The sequence below is a fragment of the Marmota flaviventris genome, chromosome 1 (assembly GCF_047511675.1).
Source record: "Marmota flaviventris isolate mMarFla1 chromosome 1, mMarFla1.hap1, whole genome shotgun sequence".
In the NCBI taxonomy this organism is placed as follows: Eukaryota; Metazoa; Chordata; class Mammalia; order Rodentia; family Sciuridae; genus Marmota; species Marmota flaviventris.
Window position 1 is genome coordinate 161,332,066 of NC_092498.1, and position 18,773 is coordinate 161,350,838.

Below are 18,773 nucleotides of genomic sequence, written 5' to 3' on the forward strand. Positions count from 1 at the left end.
TCAAGGACTCAAACAGAGCCATTCTTGGCTACCTGGTGATTTCTGAAAACAGTGGACACAGAATTTTCAATACACACTCTCCAGTTTCTTCCTTCTATCCATCCACCCTTCTTTTTTTCTTTTCTGCTTTTAAAAAGTTTTCAGCTTGCATGCATGGCTTTGGAGCACAGGTATAAAAAATGGTGACTGTCGCTCCGCGGGATTCAGCAGGAAGTAGAGGGATTTAATTTTTCAGCCCAACTGAATCAATCATGCAGGGCTTCCTATCCAGGAGAGACGTGGTAAGAGGGACTCTGAAGCAGTTTCAGTTAGTGGCCATCACTGCTGTGGGAGCTGAGCCTGGTAATGTCACAACTGACGGTCATTCCCCACTCTCTTTGAGAGAATCAATGACTCCAAGTAGTGATTTTCCAGAAGCACATTCTCTCTCACACAGTGTATGTCCACTACATGTGAATTCTGCTTTCCCAAGTTCCCCTGGAGCTTCTTGGTCACCTGTGGTCCTCTTTGGTCTCATTGCCATTGAGTCACCAGGGTGTTAAATCAGGCCAACGCTCAGGTTGACATTTTACAGCCTGGTAATTTTAATGCTAGCCAGGAAAGCGGTGACTCCATAGCTTATAAGTTCAGTCTTTCAATTTTGTTTGTAATTATTTTTGCCTTAGCATAAATAATTTCGAGACATAATCAACCCCAAGCGCTATAATTATCGGAGTCATATTAATTGACCTGCTGGTAATTACAGAAGTAAAAGAAAACTGTGTATAAGCTGGCTAGTAAATTACTGTCCTAGGAGATCTAATTCTAGACTCTATCCTGGAGAAAAAAAAAATGTCAAGGTGAAAGCTTCTTACGATCAGCTGATTTTTCTGAGGTGTTCAGTTATTACAGATTTCCAGTTCCATGGTAAAGAATGATCGGGTCAGTTAGGAAACCTTTGGATTTAACTTATTTTAAGGAAGGCAGAATATTCAGTGGCACTTTGGAAACCTCCTCAATTGGATCTTGTGATTAGAAACCAAACTCTAAGCCAGTACCTGGAAACTTCCACTTTATATCCAGAGAGATGAAGCCAAAAACCAGCCTAAACCCCAAGGAATGTGGAAAGTGCTTGATTGACAGCTCACAGGGTAGGATCCATTGCTTAACCCTTAGGGCCTCAGGGAGCGTGGGTGGTGTGTAAATGGCTGTTTGCATGCTAGCATGGGGCTCCCAGTCGACCCACTCAGAATGTGAATTTCGGCAGCAGCATGCACTCTGTCCTCTCCATTCATCCAGAGGTAGGAAGTGGAGGAGTCCTAGCCATAAATCAGTCACGGTTTTCTGAGTGTCTACATTGTGGGGAATCCTAGATAGGATCACTGTCTTTCCCAGGGCTGATTTTGATAGGGGCAAGGGAGGGAAGCTATAGGTAAAAAAAAAAAAATACTAATAGAAACCTCCCCAAGACAGAAAACCAGGTGCCGTGTCCTGGCTATAAGGTGTCCCCCCAACAGCTCAGTGTTCGCGTAGGAGGTGGAAAGATGAGATTATGAGAGCTGTAGCCTACTCACTTATCCGACTTTGAGTGGACTAACCAGGTGGTGGCTGTAGGCAGGTGGGGTGTGGCTGGAGGAGGTGAGTCACTGGAAGGACACGTCTTCCCCAGGGTCCCATCTCCTTCCTCTCTCTGCTCCCCGGCCGCCCTGAGCTGAGCAGCTTCCCTCTGCCACGCCCTTCCGCCATGATGCTCTGCCTCCCCTTGGGCCCAGAGCCATGGAGTCAGCCAGCCGTGGATGATACCTCTGAGACCGTGAGCCAAGGTAAACTTTTCCACCTCCTGGTTGTTCTTGTCAGGTGTTTTGGTCACGGCAATGCAAATCTGACTAACACACCGTGCAGTCACTTAGGAAATGCACAATGGTAGACAGGATAGTGGACTATTAGCATGGGGCGTCATCAGAAGGAGAGGGCCTGGGCAGCAGGACCAGCCAGTGAGCAATGAGCGATTCTAGCTGGCTCCCTGCCCACAGCAGGAGAGTCTTCACGGAGAGAGAAGGACTTAAGCTGACCTTGGGGGATTGGGGCGTTGTTATATTGGTTTTCTGTTGCTCCAAAACAAATTCCCACAAATTCAGCAGCTTCAAACACCTGTCTACTATCTCAGAGTTCTGTAGACTGGAAAATCTAACCGGTGTGGCTCGCTGCTCCGCTCAAGTCTTCTCAAAGCTTAAAGCAAGGAGAAGGTCACTCTGCATCGTCATCTGGACCCCCTCCAAGGTCATTTAGGTCATTGGCAGAAGTCAGGCCTTGTGATGGAACCTGAGCCCCCATTGCTGCTGGTTGCTAATTGGGGACCACTCGGCTCCAACAGGCCACGCCCATGTGCCCCCTCCACCCTCAAAGCCAGGATGGAGAGCCTCCTTCAGGTCACATGCCCTTGACACTTTGAATCTGCCTCCAGGAAGAACCTAATCTCTTTAAAAAGTCGTCCCCGTTAGACCAGCTCTCTGAGGATGATCTCCTTATCTAAAGCCCAGAAGGCCCAGGGTGGCCCTCCGCTGCAGAGTTCCCTCCTGGTTTCCCGTCCGTTCATGTTGGACTGAAATCCTGGGTGAGGGTGGATGCACCCAGTGGCTGGAGACCTGAAGGACCCATCTCAGGATTCTGCCTGCTCCACGCTGAGGGCTCAGGGACATGGCGACACAAACACCAGAGTGTCCTGCAGTCGGGACCACCCAGACCCACACGTCAGGGTGCCAAGGGTGATCAGCGTGGCACCAGTCCCTCTTTCCTGCTGCTCCGGAGTCTCTTTCTGGCTCTTTTGATTTTTTTCCATTACGATTGCACCTGCCTGAGGGAACATCTCTCTTTTCCATCTCAGGGATTTCTGCCTCTTCCTCAAGAGTCTGCTGTCCACACTGCCTCCTGCTGCTCCAGGTCCTTCACACCTATGCTCTGTCACTCTGTGCTTTGTTTATTATATAACAGATCTCTCTCTCTCTTTCCTCTCTCTCCCCCTCCCTCCATCCATCTGTGAGATGCTCTTGAGTACAAATGGTGTCTTGTCTTTTTTCTGGTACTGGGGATTGAACTCAGGGGCACTCAACCACTGAACCCCATCCCCAGCCCTATTCTGTATTTTATTTGGAGACAGGGTCTCACTGAATTGCTTAGGGCCTCGCTTTTGCGGAGGCTGGCTTTGAACTTGCGATCCTCCTGCCTCAGCCTCCCCAGCTGCTGGGATTACAGACATGCACCCCCATGCCTGGCCTAGTATCTTTTCATCTTTTAAAAAATCCATGTCCCCTTTCAAAAGAAGGAGTATAAATGGCCAAAAAATGCACAAAAAGATGTTCAGCATCGTTAGCAATGAGGAAAATGCAAGTCAAAACTACACTGAGGCTTCCTCTCACACCAGTGCGAATGGCAGGCAGCAAGAATACAAAAAATAATAAATGCCGGGGAGGACGTGGAGGAAAAGGAACACTTTTATACTGTGGATGGACTGTAAATTAGCACAGCTGCTGGGGAAATCAGCATGGAGGCTCCTCAAAGACTAGGTGTGGACCCACCAGAGTCCCCCCTAGACCACTCCTTGGTCTGTATCCTAAAGACTTTGTCCTCATACCTCAGTGACCCATGCACACATGTGTATAGCAACCCAATTCACAACAGCCAAACTAGGGAACCAGCCGGGGTGTCCACCAGTGGATGAGCGGCCAAAGGAAACGTGATACGTGTGCACCAGGGAGTTTTATTCAGCCACAAAGAAAAATGAAATGATGTCATTTGCAGGAAAATGGATAGAACTGGAGTCCATCATGTTAAGTGAAATGAGTCAAACTCAGAAGGCCAAGGGTTGTGTGTTCTCTCTTCCTATGCAGAAGCTGGACAGGATGACAAAGGTGGGGGTGGATCCCCAAAAATTCAAGGGAGATCAGTCGAGGAAAGAGACCCAGGGATGGGAGGGGGAGGGGGGTTGCTGGGGAGGGATGTTGGCCAAATTATGAATGTGCCTGTATGAATATTTTAACAAATCTCATCAGCATGTTCAACTATGATGCACCAGTAAAACATGTGAAGGAAAATCTCTGTGTCCCTGGACTTACGACCATGATGCCTTGCAGACTCAGTAGTAACTGCGGATGGACAGACAGATGCAGGAGGACAGGGAGTGTCTGGAGAGGCAGATGAGGGTTCGCCCTTGTTTCCACTTGGCCTTTCTTCTGAATGTCTTCCATGCCTGGGATCCAGCAGCTGATGGACATCTTGGCCCAAGGGCCACTGCCTAGGAGGACATGAGGAAGTGGCTCCCAGGGACTTGGAAACAGGACTGCCCAGTTCTGAATCCCATCCCTGCCAGTTATAGGCTTTGTTCCTGTGGGCAGGTTATTAATGTGCCTGGGTCTCAGTGTTCTCCTCTCAGAAACGGGGTCATCCTCCTAGAGTCTACTTCAAAGGGCTGTTGGAAGGGTTCCTTCAGAACAGCGCTCAGGAAGAGGCAGAGAGGGAGTGTCCGTTTACATAATGCTTCCTTATTTTTTAAAACAAATACAGGATCAGTGAGCTTCCCACGGAAGGGCGCAGGTCAGCATGGCCACAGGTGGGCCACACCTCCAGAGGAATGTGCCTGGGAATACAGGGCCCAAAACTGCCCCCACCAGGAAAAGAGCTGGTAAGATTTAGGTCCAAGATGGGCGCCGTGGCACAGGCCTGCAATCCCAGCAGCTCAGGAGGCTGAGGCAGGAGGATCTCGAGTTCAAAGCCAGCCTCAGCCACGTAGTGAGAGGCCCTAAGGAACTCAGGGAGACCCTGTCTCTACATAAAATGCACAGAGGGCTGGGGATGGGGCTCAGTGGTTAAGTTCCTCTGTGTTTAAATCCCTCCTTCAAAAAAGAAAGATTTATGTCTACAAATCAAACATGCTGACCCCCAGATCTCTCTATACAAATCATTTTTTCCCTAGAAATTCCCACAAGAGGTGGAGAAGCATCAGTTTCCCCTGTGAAATAGGAATTTTTCTCTTTTTTAAAATTATATATTGTTTTAGTTGTAGTTGGACATAATGCCCTTATTATTTTATTTATTTATTTTTATGTGGTGCTGAGGATCAAACCCAGTGCCTCACATGTGCTAGGCAAGCACTCCACCGCTGAGCCACCACCCCAGCCCCAGAAGTCTGCTTTTTCAATTTAGATGTGGTCAGTATGAGATAACACAAAGATTTCCATCCCTTGTCTTCCTCCCCAAAATGTACCTAAGAGACTCTATTCAATCTTTGGTATCATTATCAGTTTTTTAATCTACTTGATGATATGATGGAGAAATAATGAGTATATTACTTTTGTTTTGAGAATTGAAAATACGAGCTTTCTGCCCTGTCCCAAACATAATGAATTTGCATTCCTGAGCTGAGGCTAGGAACCTATAAAGAATCAACAGATTCCTGGGTGGTTCCTATGTAGATATGCATAGACCTTTAAAAACTACTAGATGTGGCATTGGGAGATGGGTTGATCCCAAATATCTGCACAAGTAGGGGTGACAGGTTGAATGCAAAAATTTTTAAATGAGTAAACGTGCATTGAAGCCAGAAACCCAGCTACCCAGCTCAATAATAAAGTAGGCAGAATCCAGGGAGACAAGGTGGAGGCAAAGAAAAAGAAAAACAATTGAAAAGAAGAAGAAGCAACCCTAAATGTGCACAGATTTTGGTTAACAGTTCAGTGTGAATCCAGTTAATGTGATCTTTGAATCACAGTCTCAGGAATGAGGAGGGTATAGACCTATTGTACCCAAACCCTACTGTACCCAACCCCGGTCAAAAATATACTTGAATGTTTTGCATTTTAAAGAACACTTCATGCAAACGAAAAGTACACTGAAATTCCATCTCAATCCAGTCAGAATGGCAATTTTCGAGAATATAAATAACCATAGATGTTAGCACAGACATGGGGGAAAAGGTGCACTAATACATTGCTGGTGGGACTGCAAATTGGTACAACTACTTTGGAAACCAGTATGGAGATTCCTCAGAAAACTTGAAATGGAACCACTTAGAATTTGGTCCAGTTATCCCACTCTTCAACATATACCCAAAGCACTTAAAATCAGCATACTGTGGTGATGTACCACATCAATGTTTCTAGCAGCTCAACTCACAATAGCTAAGCTATGGAACTAACCTAGGTGCCCTTCAACAGATGAAAGGATAAAGAAAATGTGGAGGTGTATACACCATGGAATATTACTCAGCCATAAAGAAGAATGAAATTATAGTATTTGCTGGTTAATGGATGGAACTGGAGACTGTCATGCTAAGTGAAATAAACCAATCTCAAAAAACCGAAGGCCGAATGATCTCTCTGCTATGCAGATGCTAACACACAATAAGGGGGTGAGAGAGGGAAGAATAGAAGTTTATTGGATTGGCCAAAGAGGAATGAAGGGAAGGGAGGAAGGATGGTAATAGGAAAGACAGCAGAATAAATCAGACATGACTTTCCTGTATTCATCTGCATATGTATACTTATTTATTTTTGGTCCTGGGGATTGAACCCAGGGGTACTCTACCACTGAGCTACATCCCCAGCCTTTTTTTCTATTATATCTAGAGACAGGGTCTCACGGAGTTGCTTAATGGCCTTCCTAAGTTGCTGAGGCTGGCCTCCAACTTGCAGTCCTCCTGCCTCAGCCTCCCAAGCTGCTGGTATTACAGACTTGCACCCATGTGCCTGACCCTTGGCCACTGTTGATCTGCTCTTTGCTCTTATAATTTTGCCTTTTTGGAATGCCATACCGTCTAGTGTGTACCTTCTCAGACTGTCTTCTTTCACTTGGTGTAGTGCATTTGAAATTCACCCGATTTCGCATTTATTTGTTCCTTTTAACTACTGAATACTTTTCTGTTGTATGGATGTATCATAATTTGCTCAATGTTACAGATAATAAGATAGATTTGTATCATCTGTCATGAGCATGATACTTAGTAAAAGCAAATTTTTTGAACTGGGGTTGTAGCTCAGTGTGCTTGCCTAGCACGTGTGAGACACTGGGTTTGAGTCTCCACACCACCTATAAATAAATAAAATAAATAAAAATCCATCAACAACACAAAATATTTTTAAAACAGCAGATTTTTTAGAAACTCTGAAAGGAATATACAAATGACCAGGTTTCAGTGGGCGGGGAGGGAAATAAACTGGTTTAACCAATTTCATATCCCCCTCTTCAGTGGTGAATTTGGTCAACACGTAAATGTGTCCCATTAATGTCATCTTAAGTCACAACATACCTTTTGGAGTCTTAAGGTAAACTCAGTGGTCTCTAGAGCATCCTTTTCACTTTTTTTTTGGTACCAGGGATTGAACCCAGGGGTGCTTAACCACTGAGCCCCATCGCCAGACCTTTATATTTTTTATTTAGAGACAGGATCTCTCTGAGTTGCTTAGGGCCTCACTAAATTTCTGAGGCTGGCCTCAAACTTTCAATCTTCCTGCCTCAGCCTCCTGAGCCTCTGGGATTACAGGAGCGAGCCACCGTGCCTGGCTTCCCATCCTTTCTCATTCCTTTGTTTTATCCATCCCCTTCCCTCCTCCCTCCTTCCCTCTCTTCCTTGTTATTCTCATCCTCGATGGCTCCCTTTCCTTTTCTCTCTCTGGTCCCTTTTTCCCGATATTTCATCAGAGCTTCTGTAACTGAATGGTTCGATGTGTTTCTCAAGGTGTGTTCCATAAAATCCACTGTGCAGTTGGCAGGACAGAAGAGCTGGCTAATGAACCCAATGCTACAATTTGCTCTTTGTGTCTGAATCCGGCTGTGGCTGGGCCTCCTGCTTATCTCTCCTCCATTTGTACCCTCCTGTCCTCGGCCTAGAGTGAGCCTGGCCTCTTTGGATTGGGTGGGTGATGGTTCTGAGTGCTGTTTGGGTGCAGAACTGCGTAACAGGGACAGACCCTATCTCCTGAGTTAGTGTTACAGAGTCCCCAGAATATAAAGTGTCGCTGTGGAAATAAATAAGGGCCTTTCTTCTCCTTTGTTGGGCTGATGATATCTGTATCACTTACGAGAATAAAGTGATACACATCTTTCCCCTTTCTTAAATAACATGTTAATTGCACTTCTCTGCAGTGTTTCATTTGTCGGGTTCTGAAATATATTCACTTGATAGACACTTCAACCCGAGGATGCATTTTTAAATCCTTGGACATCTTCAAATTTTATCTATTTAATATAAACTTAGGCGTAGAGAGGAACAGGAGATCAAAGGTGGGCGCGTTCCCTCATTTCAGTTTGCATCAGAATACAAATAACAATCCTTTGCAGCTAAAGGATTGCCGTTCCTATCTGAAGAGCTCCTCAGAAAAATTCCAAGCTATAGATTTTTTCTCTCTCTCTCAGCAACATTTCTGATACGGAAGGTTCTCCTTGGTTGCCTCTGTTTGAGTTGCTGAATTTTAAAAGCTCCAGGAAAAAAAAAAAAAAGATCTGTTTCTCATCTGTGAATTCAGGCGATAGGACCCACTGGGCGATGTCCCTAGTGCTGTCACTCCGGATCTAGTGACATGACAGACATCACTAATCAATTACAGCCCGCCTTCCTGCCAAAGGTAGCCTCAGACTTCCTGTCAAGTCCGCCCTCCAGGAAGGCACTGCTAATCAATCAATGTTAGCTCAAGAGATGAAATTCATTTGCCTTTCTCAAAACAGTGGTATTTAATCCCTAAAGTATGGCTGGGTTTGTTTACCAAAGTTAGAGGGTCATTGCATGACAGAAGGAAAGAAAGCCCCCTCCCCAGCCCTTTTTAGTTTTTATTTAGAGACAGGGTCTCACTGAGTTGCTGAGGGCCTCGCTAAATTGCTGAGGCTGGCTTTGAACTCGAGATCCTCCTGCCTCAGCCTCCCGAGGTGCTGGGATCACAGGCGTGCGCCACCCCACCCGACAGGCAGTAGGTTTTAGTCATGTTTTTCTGGGAGTATCTAGCCTACGGGGCAGACCCTGTCTCACAGTAGACACTGTAAATGTTCATTTAATGGTGCATGAAGCAGTCAATGAAAGAACGTATCCCCGGCCAATTCTTTCCCCTCTATGACTTTATAGTCCACTGCTTCCTCCAAAAGGCAGGCACAAGCCTTGACATTATTGAATTTCCTCCGCTTTAATTCAGGCCATTCCTCCAGATGGGCTAGATTGCTGGATGTGCTTATCCACCCACCCAAAGCCCTGGCAACTTGGCCTGCTGGTGGGACTTTACAAGTTTCCCCTCCCTCCTTGGGTCCAGTCATTTACAGACCTATCCAGCAATGCCAAGGACGGTCCTCTGCGTCCTTCCCCCTGCCCGAGTCTGAATTCTGGCAACTTAACACGTGGCTGGGAATCTGAAGCTTTAATGATACGGATGGGGACGCTGTCACAATTTCAGCTTGTAACGCTGCGGAGAATCACCAACTCGACGCAGAACATATGCAGCCTCTGTTCGTTATTTTGAGGGCAGCATATTTTCATCTCTGCATTTTGATGGCCTGATGATACGCCTTCTATAGGGTAGACACTTAGTAAGCGTTTGGTATTTCTTGGGAAAATAGGCTGCAGCCTCTGTCCTTTTTAACTCTTTGAAGAATATTGTCTTTGCAAAGAGAAGGACTCCTCTTTTCTCCTCAAGCTCTGGATTTTCATCAGGAGATTAAATGCCCATCTCATGAAATCAGTGACGAGGCCCGGCGTTCTGCGAAATGCTTTAGGGTCTCATAAACCTCCAAGCAACCCCGAGATCAGTGGTAGGAATTCCATTTTATAGAGGAGATAAGTGAAGTGCTCAGAGTCAGCCTGGCCAGTCACAAGATGTGAAGTGGCAACACTGGAGATTAAGGCCAGACTGGCTCTGATGTCCTTTCCCTGGGAGATCCCAGCTCCTGCTGCAGGAAAGCTGTCCCTTCCGGGAAGTGCCACTTCTCCCTATGACATGTTCTTCCCGTGTGTTTCTTTCTTTTCTTTTTTTTTTTTTTTTAGGTACCAGGGATTGAACTCAGGGGCACTTAACCACTGAGCCCCTTCCCCAGCCCTTTTTTGTATTTTATTTAGAGACAGGGTCTCACTGAGTTGCTTAGGGCCTCACTGTTGCTGAGGCTGGCTTTGAATTCGAAATCCTCCTGCCTCAGCCTCCTGAGCTGCTGGGATGACATGCATTTGCCACCTTGCCCGGCTTCCCATGTGTTTCTATAGCAATTTATGTCCCCTGTGGTCCTTTCCATTCTGTGATGGGCTAGATTCCCTGCTGTCTGCACCGCCAGAGTAATTTGCAAAGGTAGTCCTCTGGATTTTTACCTTTTATTTTTTTCCTGCTTTTCAACTGCTTATATCTGGTGACCAAGTGCATTCACTTTTCCTAGGAGATCACAGTCACTTTGCCCTGATACCTAGGAACCCTATAGGATGTGCAGCTGTGTCTTCTAGAACCTTCCATTCAGTTCATTTTCAGATGATAGATTTGGGGACGATGGGCAAATTCCAATCATGGCATGGCAGAAGCTGCCTCTTCTGGGCCATCCTGGCCTTCCCCTCACTTCCTAATGTCATAAAATCATGACATTGTGAAGCTGTGTCATTTCTCCCTGCTTTCCTTATTAACTGTATTTTTATAGACAATTAAGAGATGCAAATGTTCTTATGTGTATTGATCCTTCTCGAAAAGCCTCCTGCTCCTTGAGTGGGATGATTCATGAGCTTTATAAACGCCAGGAAATCCGTAGCCTTTCTATCTTCAGTTATTACCTCTCCCCATTTCCTCTGCCTTGCCCTATAGGAGTCCTATTAGATGAGTGTTGGGCCTTCTCATTCCATACTTCACGTCTTTTGGGGGGGTGTGGAGGGGTACTGGGATCATCCCAGCGGTACTTAACCCCTGAGCCCAATCCCCAGCCCTTTTAATTTTTTATTTAGAGACAGGGTCTCACTGAGTTACTTAGGGCTTTGCTAAGTGGCTGAGGCTGGCTTTGAACTCGAGATCCTCCTGCCTCAGCCTCCCAAGCTGCTGGGATTACAGGTATGTGCCACCTCACCCAGCTTCTTTTGGGTTCTATTTCACAATGTTGTTTTAAGACCAATAATTCTTGAGTCTCTGATTCTCTCATGTGACTTACCAGTCTCCCTGATGTGCCTGATTCACTCTTGGAAACTAATGCTTTGTTTGAAAGGCTGGTTGTGGGAACTGGCTCTTCAGAGAAATTTTCAATTTGTTTCTGGGAGTCACGGCTGACCCGTCATGAAGGAGAGCAATTTTTATGTTAATCTTCATTCTTTTTGCTCTTTGCATTTTAATCTCCAGAAAATCAGAGGCCTCAGGTCTCTAATAGACTCAATTGAAATGTTCCCTTCCACCCAGCTCGCAGGGAGGGACAGAGTGTCACTGGGTTGGTGGGCAGGTGTTTGTTTTTGATTTTGTACTGGGGATTGAAGCCAGAGGTGCTTTACCGCTGAGCCACATCCCCAGCCCCTTTTATGTTTTATTTTGAGACAGGGTCTTGCTAAATTGCTTAGGGCCTCGCTAAGTGGCTGAGGCTGGCCTTGAACCTGCAGTCCTCCTGCCTCAGCCTTCCAGGATGCTGGGATTACCCGTTTGGGCCACTGTGCCTGGAGGAGATCGTCTTAATCTTATTTTCAGTTACCACTTTCTCTTACCGCCTCGGTATTTCCCTTTCTTCCTTGGAAGTCAGCTAAGCACTGAGGAGGATTTCTTTTTATTACTAGCATGTCCAGGTGTTTGAAAGTGTTTGTCATCACTTGCCATATTGCCAAAATGAGGGGCTTATTACAGGCTCGTGGCAAAATATTCAAAAAATATATAAGGACATGTGTTGAAAGATTAGTCTCCTCATCTGAAATCAGCCTGATCCTCAAACCGCCTTGCTGGTAGTAATAACTTTTACCTTTTTCTTTGGCCTCTTTCTAGAAGTCTGTTTTTCTTAGCCAGCATATGTATGTGTACATACAACATGCGGATTTGCTGATATAAGCAGGAATATCCTTTACTCTCGGCTCTGTACTTAATGTACTTTGCAGTTCATTGCACATTGGTGGGCTTAGGGTTGGCGCTGCCTCTATTTTATCATGACTGTATAGTATTCCATTATATGTGCCATGATTTAGTTAACCAAGTTGCCTATTACTGAATAGTTATGTTTTCATTTCTTTTTCCTTTTTGGGGGGAGGGGGTACTGGGGATTGAAACTCAGGAGCACTTGACCACTGAGCAACATCCTCAGCCCTACTTGTATTTTATTTAGGATCTCACTGAGTTATGTAGTGCCCACTTTTGCTGAGGCTGGCTTTGAACTCGCAATCCTCCTACCTCAGCCTCCCAAGCTTCTGGGATTACTGGCCTGAGCCACTGTGCCCGGCTTCATTTCTTTTCATGTTATAGTGAATATTCCTCTCCATGTCTTCCCTTATGTCTCACTTAATATAATTCTCATTATTTATCTATTTCCCACCCTAGCCCATGAGTGCCTCATGGTCAAGGACTTTATCTTTTACTGAGGACACTGGCACCTGGCATGGGCCTGGCCCTGGGTGGGAACTTACTTCATCTTCCTTTGGTGAATAACTGCCTCCCCAGAGTATCAAACCAGCAAACTCAGTCCTGACTTCCAGCAAATGTTAATCCCAGGAATAAGGACAGCCATTGACTCTTTGAGTAGTGTGTAGCTATCAGCTGAGGCCTCCTCCAGTCTAGACATGAGCTAATGCAGGCTTTACAACCACCTTGGGAGATGAAGGATTTCAGGATCCTTCCTCGCGCGGACAAGGGAACTGAGGCGCAGGTGACCCACCAGTAAGAGACGGAGGGCAGATTTGAACAGGGCTTGTCTGAAATCCACACCTGGCCTCTTGACTGCTGCTTCTTAATTAACAATTGTATTGGCACAGCCAATGTTTAATTGTTCATTCCTTCATCTATTCATTCAATCAATCGGCAAATATTTACTGGGAGTTCACAATGTCCCAGGCAGGGAGTGATCCATCTTGATGACAGATGAAAACGTTCCACCAGGTGGAACTTAAGATGCAAGGCGAGGGTCACGTTAAGCCAATCAGTGAGACGTGTCTTGAGTGGCCCCCACAGCAGAGGCTTTAGGAGTATGGCCTTCTCCAGAGCCAGTTGGGGCGGCTGCCGGGAGGGTGAGCAGCACCGACGGTCCAGCAGAACCCCGTGCCTGGGATGCTCTGCCGGCTCTGACCTGGCTCCTCCCGCCTCTGTGCGCTCTCCAAGGACCGGAGAGCCTGTGTCCTGCTTCTGGAAGATGGCTGAGCCCCCCAGCAGCCCTTTCTAATTTTAAAGCCTTAGCTCCCTTGATTGAGATCCCAATTTGGGAACAGGCCTGCGATTGGCCTGTGGCTCGGAATTTTCTCCAATCAGCGGGGCGGGAGGTGGGGCGGCGTCCCTTAAAGCAGCCCGGAGGCAGCCTGGGGAGGTCCGAGCTGCTCCCCGGGACCCGAGAGCTTCTCCTGGGTCGCAGCTGCGTGTGCAGCGGCGGCCGCGCGGGGCATGGTACGCTCCTCGCGCGGAGCCCCGGCAGGGCGCCCCCGGGCCCCGAGCAGCTGGTGGCCCACCGCCCACCGGGCTGCGTAGCTGCACCCCGCTCCGGCCCGCGGCCCCGTTCCTGCCGCCCGCAGCTTCCCGGCCTCCGAGGCGCCGCCGCGCCGAGCGATGCAGGGCTGAGCCGGGTAAGTGGCCCCCGGGCAGGGCGCACGGAGCGGGGCGCGGGGCGCACAGAGCGGGGCGCAGGGCGGGTGGCCCCAGCGCGCGATCCTCCCTGGAGGGCCGGCCCGGTACCGGGAAAGGGACCTGTGTGACAGATGCGCCCAGTCACCCTTGGCTGGGAGGGCAGCTCTGCCCAGGGGACCTTGGGCGCTCGGGTCAGAGCGCAACCACTTTCCCAACCCACAGTGGTTCATCATGACATCACGAGGAGAGGGAGATGTTGTCCCTGCGTCGGGATCCATTGCGGGGGTGGGGGGGTTGGGGGATTAAACTCATAAGGATTTGCTTTTTCAACAGCCTTTTCAAATGGCTTTCTTATCTTTCCATTCCCGTAAATATTGAAAGTGTGTTTACTGCTGCGACCTACTTATTTCCGCTGAACTCAGAAGACACTGCTTAACGTCTGTGTCTAGGAAGAGCTATCTCAAAACATCCTTTGGGTGGACCTGCACCCTTTCTGGTGTGTTTACAGTCCCTAAAAATGGAAGTGTCGCTCATTTTGCTAAGACTTTAAACATTCATATCTTTTCTCCTTGGTGTGGACTTTGGTAAATAAGCAACTCTGGATTCGTTAATTCATTTGCTCTGAGTTGGAGGAAGGGGCATGAGGTCCCCCTCTCCTGGTCTTCCCTTCTCTCTCTCTCTCTCTCTCTCTATTGGGAAATCTGATTGGAGAAGCTGGTGGGGTTGGGGGGGGGGGGAGCTCGGTGCCCCCTGCCTGCTCCCGGGTGGGGGGGGGGTGCTACATGCACCCTTTCATCTGCCCCTCGTGTCAGGACTTGGGGAAAGACTGCAATCTTGGAAATCTGGGATGCTTGGGCAGCTGTGCCCAGGGAAGATTTAAAACCAAAATAATCGTGAGAGTGGGTGGGTGGGTGGCTGAGGTTTTAAAAGATGCAGTTTCAGTCCCCACCCCCACCCCCACCCCCATCTGTTCGCTTGTTTGTACCTAAGCAAGAAGTTGGGAGGTAATGCAGAGGGTCAGAGTTTAATGTCGTTCCCCCCTCCCCTTTAAGATGAGGCAGCTGGAAGACATACCTTCCCAAATTGGAGCAACGTCTGATGCATGCATTGCCAAATTCCATTTCCGCCCATATTAAATTATTTTGGCTTTTAGCAGGCCCTGGTTGCGCTGGGCTGGCTTTTATTTTCGGTTGTTTAGGTGGTGTGAATCATTTGTATACTTTGGGTTCCCTGCTTTCTGCACACAGATGTTTTTATCTGTGCAACTCGTTGAGTAATTAGAGAGGTGGACACGTCCCTGTCTGTGCAGACAGAACAAATACCACTTGGGGCGGATGGGGGCCTTTCCTTTTTTCAAATCAATTGCCAAGTCTTCCCAGCCATTGGGCAATTCAGATAAAGGTGTCAAGTGAGCTGAAGAATTTGTATGTGCAGCTAATTCTGCTGGTCCCACAATAAAACATCTTCGCATGGGGGCCAAGGAGTGAGGGAATGGGGAGGCTCATAAAGATGACCCTGTGTTCTGAGTCACCGACTACCCAGGTCTCCCTGGATTGCTGAGAACCTGCCAGAAGAAAACTGTTGACTGGATAGAAGTTAAAAAAAAAAAAAAAAAAACACAGAACAGACATCAGAACAAACCCTCCTTGAGTGGCTTTTTTTTATTTCTGTTTGAAGGCAAGGAACACTTTGTTAGAATAACATATCGTGGCTGCTTTTCAAGAGCAAAAGGAAAAAAAAAAAAAAAAACTGTTCTGTTCCGAAGACAGATTCATTTTGAGAGTGTGAATCATTGGGTTTAGGTTTTTGCTTTTTCTTTTGCGGTGGAGGCTTGGAGATGATTAAACCTCCTGTCTGCAGGAAATTACCAGGAGATTTGAGTGTTTTCCTGAATCAGCCTCAGATGGTACACAGCTTGGGGTGGAATACAAGAAAACTCTGTTTTTTCTGTGATACCTTGAGCCTCACTCGGTTGTGCAAGCAACTCCATCAACGAGTGTTCTATTTTTTTTTTAAATGTTTTTGGGGGACTGCACTTTCGTAGAAGATGCTGAGCCAGCTCTCCTTCCCCTCCAGAGCTCTTTAAGCTAGAACTTATTCTGTGGAGCCTGTTCCCCTGCAGCCTCCTCCTCCTAGCTCCAGCAGGAAAAACTCTTGGCTCCCTTTCCCCCGATTTCCTCTAAGCTGGGCTTGTTGTCCTCAGGGATACAGATGTCTGGAGGAAGGGGGAGCCTGGGCTGCGGTTTGAACTCAGTGCTTGCCAATTTGGTGGTGACATTGATGGTCTTGGTAGAGCCATTTGCAGGGAAGGGGGAGCACTCCTTGGCTGGGTTTACCCTCAAGTCCATGCACCCCATGAAGAGTGGGCACTTAAAAGTCTCTAAAGGACCACCGAGGACTATAGCGTGGGCTTTGTGCAGCCGTGTGTGCAGAGAGCTGTGGTTTTTAATAATTTGGAGAACTCGATGTCAGTGTTGCTGTGTTCCCTGAGAATGTGTTTTCCTAATCTTTCCTGAAAGAGATCCAGTCCCATTAAGCCCTTCCTAGCTGTGTAATAAAATAGAGGCACTCCGAGAGGGGACCCACACCGTGCGACATTCTGATGTCAGTGAAAGCCGCAGACAGAATAATGTTTTTAGCCACCAAGTCACACAGTGGCAATCCTAGTGGAATATAATGAATCTCGATGGAAGAAGTCATCTGGAGAGTTTAAGTGTAATGTCCCCCAAAAGTTTCATATATATAAATCATTTTTTTTTCTCAAAATCTAAATGGCAAGGGATTCTTTTCTGGGATACTTAACATTTGATTACGATACAGGTCTTGTGTGTGTGTGTGTGTGTGTGTGTGTGTGTGTGACATTTTTTTTTAAACATCCTGCTGCTATGTGACAAGCTGAGGAAGACTTTTTTTCCTTTTTTGCAAAGACTTCAGTCTCAATGATGGCGGAGGGAACACACAGGTACCGTGGGACTCGGTGGCTGGGAAAGCTCTTGAATGATTTTCCCTGCAAGAGAGGCCCAGGGGCCTTTGAGAATCGCTCTCCTTGGACTCGAAGGAGCCGTCCCGGGTATAGAAATCACAGAATCTATCACAGGAGGGGCTCTCTTTTTACAAGGTACCTTCCTGGGCACGGTGCCCACCTACAGGGAGTGTCGCACCTGACGTTGCTTATCACATCTTAGAAAGAACAACGACCCGGCTTCTTGGGAACATTTGTAGAAGGTTATGCTGCATTCACGAGGCCGATGCACTTAGTCATGGGTTCACTTCATTTTACCTTTTTATTTTTATTTTTGGCGCCAGGGATTGAACCCAGGGGGCACTTAACCTCTGAGCCCCATCCCCAGCCCTATTTTGTATTTTATTTAGAGACAGGGTCTCACTGAGTTGCTTAGAGCTTCACTAAGTTTCTGAGGCTGGCTTTGAATTCACGATCCTCCTGCCTCAGCCTCCTGAGCCGCTGGGATTACAGGCATGTGCTACCATGCCCAGCTCTTCATTTTATTTTACTTTTTTTAATAATGGAGACTGTTCAGGCCTCTGGAGATGAGTGAATATCTGCTGTATTGAAGTTCAGGTAAATTCTACTTTTGAGGAGTAGGTCAGCCAGCCATCTGAGACGTCTCACTGTGGAACATTATAAATGATAATAGTAGTAAAAGGAATGAGCTTTGCTCCACACAGACTGGTGTCCTATCCATCTTTCTCTGACATTTCTGTGCATTAGAACACACTTCAGACCCACTTCTCTATGAGTCTGGGTCACAGGTTACTAAAGGGTCACGGAGGGTCCTGGGACCTGTGACTATCCCAACTCTAGAATCCCTGCTCTCAAGCATATGCCTTTGGTGGTTTGGGGGTCTTTGCTTCACAGTTTGCTTCTGGCAATACCCCCTCCCACAGGGGAACGCCCCTCTCTGCTGAGGCACAGCTCCTCATCAGGAGGCAGTGATGCACGGGCCCTTCTGTGTAGTGGTGCCTGTTGTGGAATTTAGGGAGACTACATTGGGGGAAAGGCCTAGTGCTGATACTGGACAGGTGTCCCACCCATTTGCTGTGGGATCTTTTTAAAATTTGTTTTTTCTTGGTGCCAGGAATTGAACCCCAGGGTCACTTACTCACTGAGCCCCATCCCCAGCCCTATTTTGCATTTTATTTTGAGTCAGGGTCTCGCTGAGTTGCTTAGGGCCTTGCTAAGTGGCTGAGGCTGGCTTTGAACTTGCGATCCTCCTGCCTCAGCCTCCTGAGCCACTGGGTGCCTTGGGGTCTGTAAGTGCTGAGTGCAGACCACCAGAGGTAAGGAGGATAGGCTTGCAAGGTGCCTAAGCCCCCAGCTTTTGGAAGTCTTTAGACAGATCTCTCCCTAGGGGCTGGGGAGTTTTCTTCCTCAGTTCCCTTTGCTACGTACATCCCCTCCCGGGATCCACCACCGCTCCCACAGGGCCCTCCGCAAGCCCAAGGCCATGGAAGCTCCTCCTGAAGCCCACCCAAGCCCACCCGTGCCCTCTGCCTCCACTCTGCACCCTAACTCTGGGTCGATCCCATGGAAACCACACAGAAAGGGAGCCCGGGAAAGACCCGGGCAGGGACGCGGGCAGGGACACGGGCAGGGACGTCTGGGCCCTTGGCTGCTTCTGCTCCACTTGACCTGATTTCTCTCACACTCTTGCACATGGGCCAGGCTGATTTGTCTTGCTTAATTGCTGCAGGAACGTGATACAGGACAAACCACTGAACCTGTGGGCTTGGCCCCTGTTATCTGTGCAGCGGAAGGCCCCTGTCAGCCCTTCCCCCCGGGGGTCCAGGGGATGGGAGCTGGGGGGAGCACTTTGGACTTTGCTCAGATCCATTCTGAGGATGGCTGACGTTGCCTGTCGCCATGGTTTCCTTACATGTTGGTGACTTGCTCTTCTACAAAAGAAAACTAAAAAGGTTCTGGTGCATTCGGAACGTGCTACATCTTCTTGAAGAATTGCAGGTCACCTAATAAGTCTGAGAAGCCGTGGGGTGCAGAAACCTGTCTAGCCTGATTTAAAAACCCCCTTTTCAATCTCACCTTGT

At 47.7% G+C, this 18,773-nt stretch overlaps 1 protein-coding gene across 3 annotated transcripts in view; it reads left to right on the forward strand.

The window, feature by feature from the left end:
• The window catches only part of Prickle2 (prickle planar cell polarity protein 2), a 329,916-nt gene that overhangs the window by 162,161 nt on the left and 148,982 nt on the right, over positions 1–18,773 (forward strand). The window contains exon 1 of one of the 3 annotated variants that reach the window (XM_071609200.1): positions 13,573–13,708. The exons of the other annotated variants lie outside the window; for them this stretch is intronic. The gene's annotated coding sequence lies outside the window, so the exon portion shown is untranslated. Of the gene's footprint in view, positions 1–13,572; positions 13,709–18,773 lie in introns of those variants that run through there. 3 annotated transcript variants of the gene reach the window in all.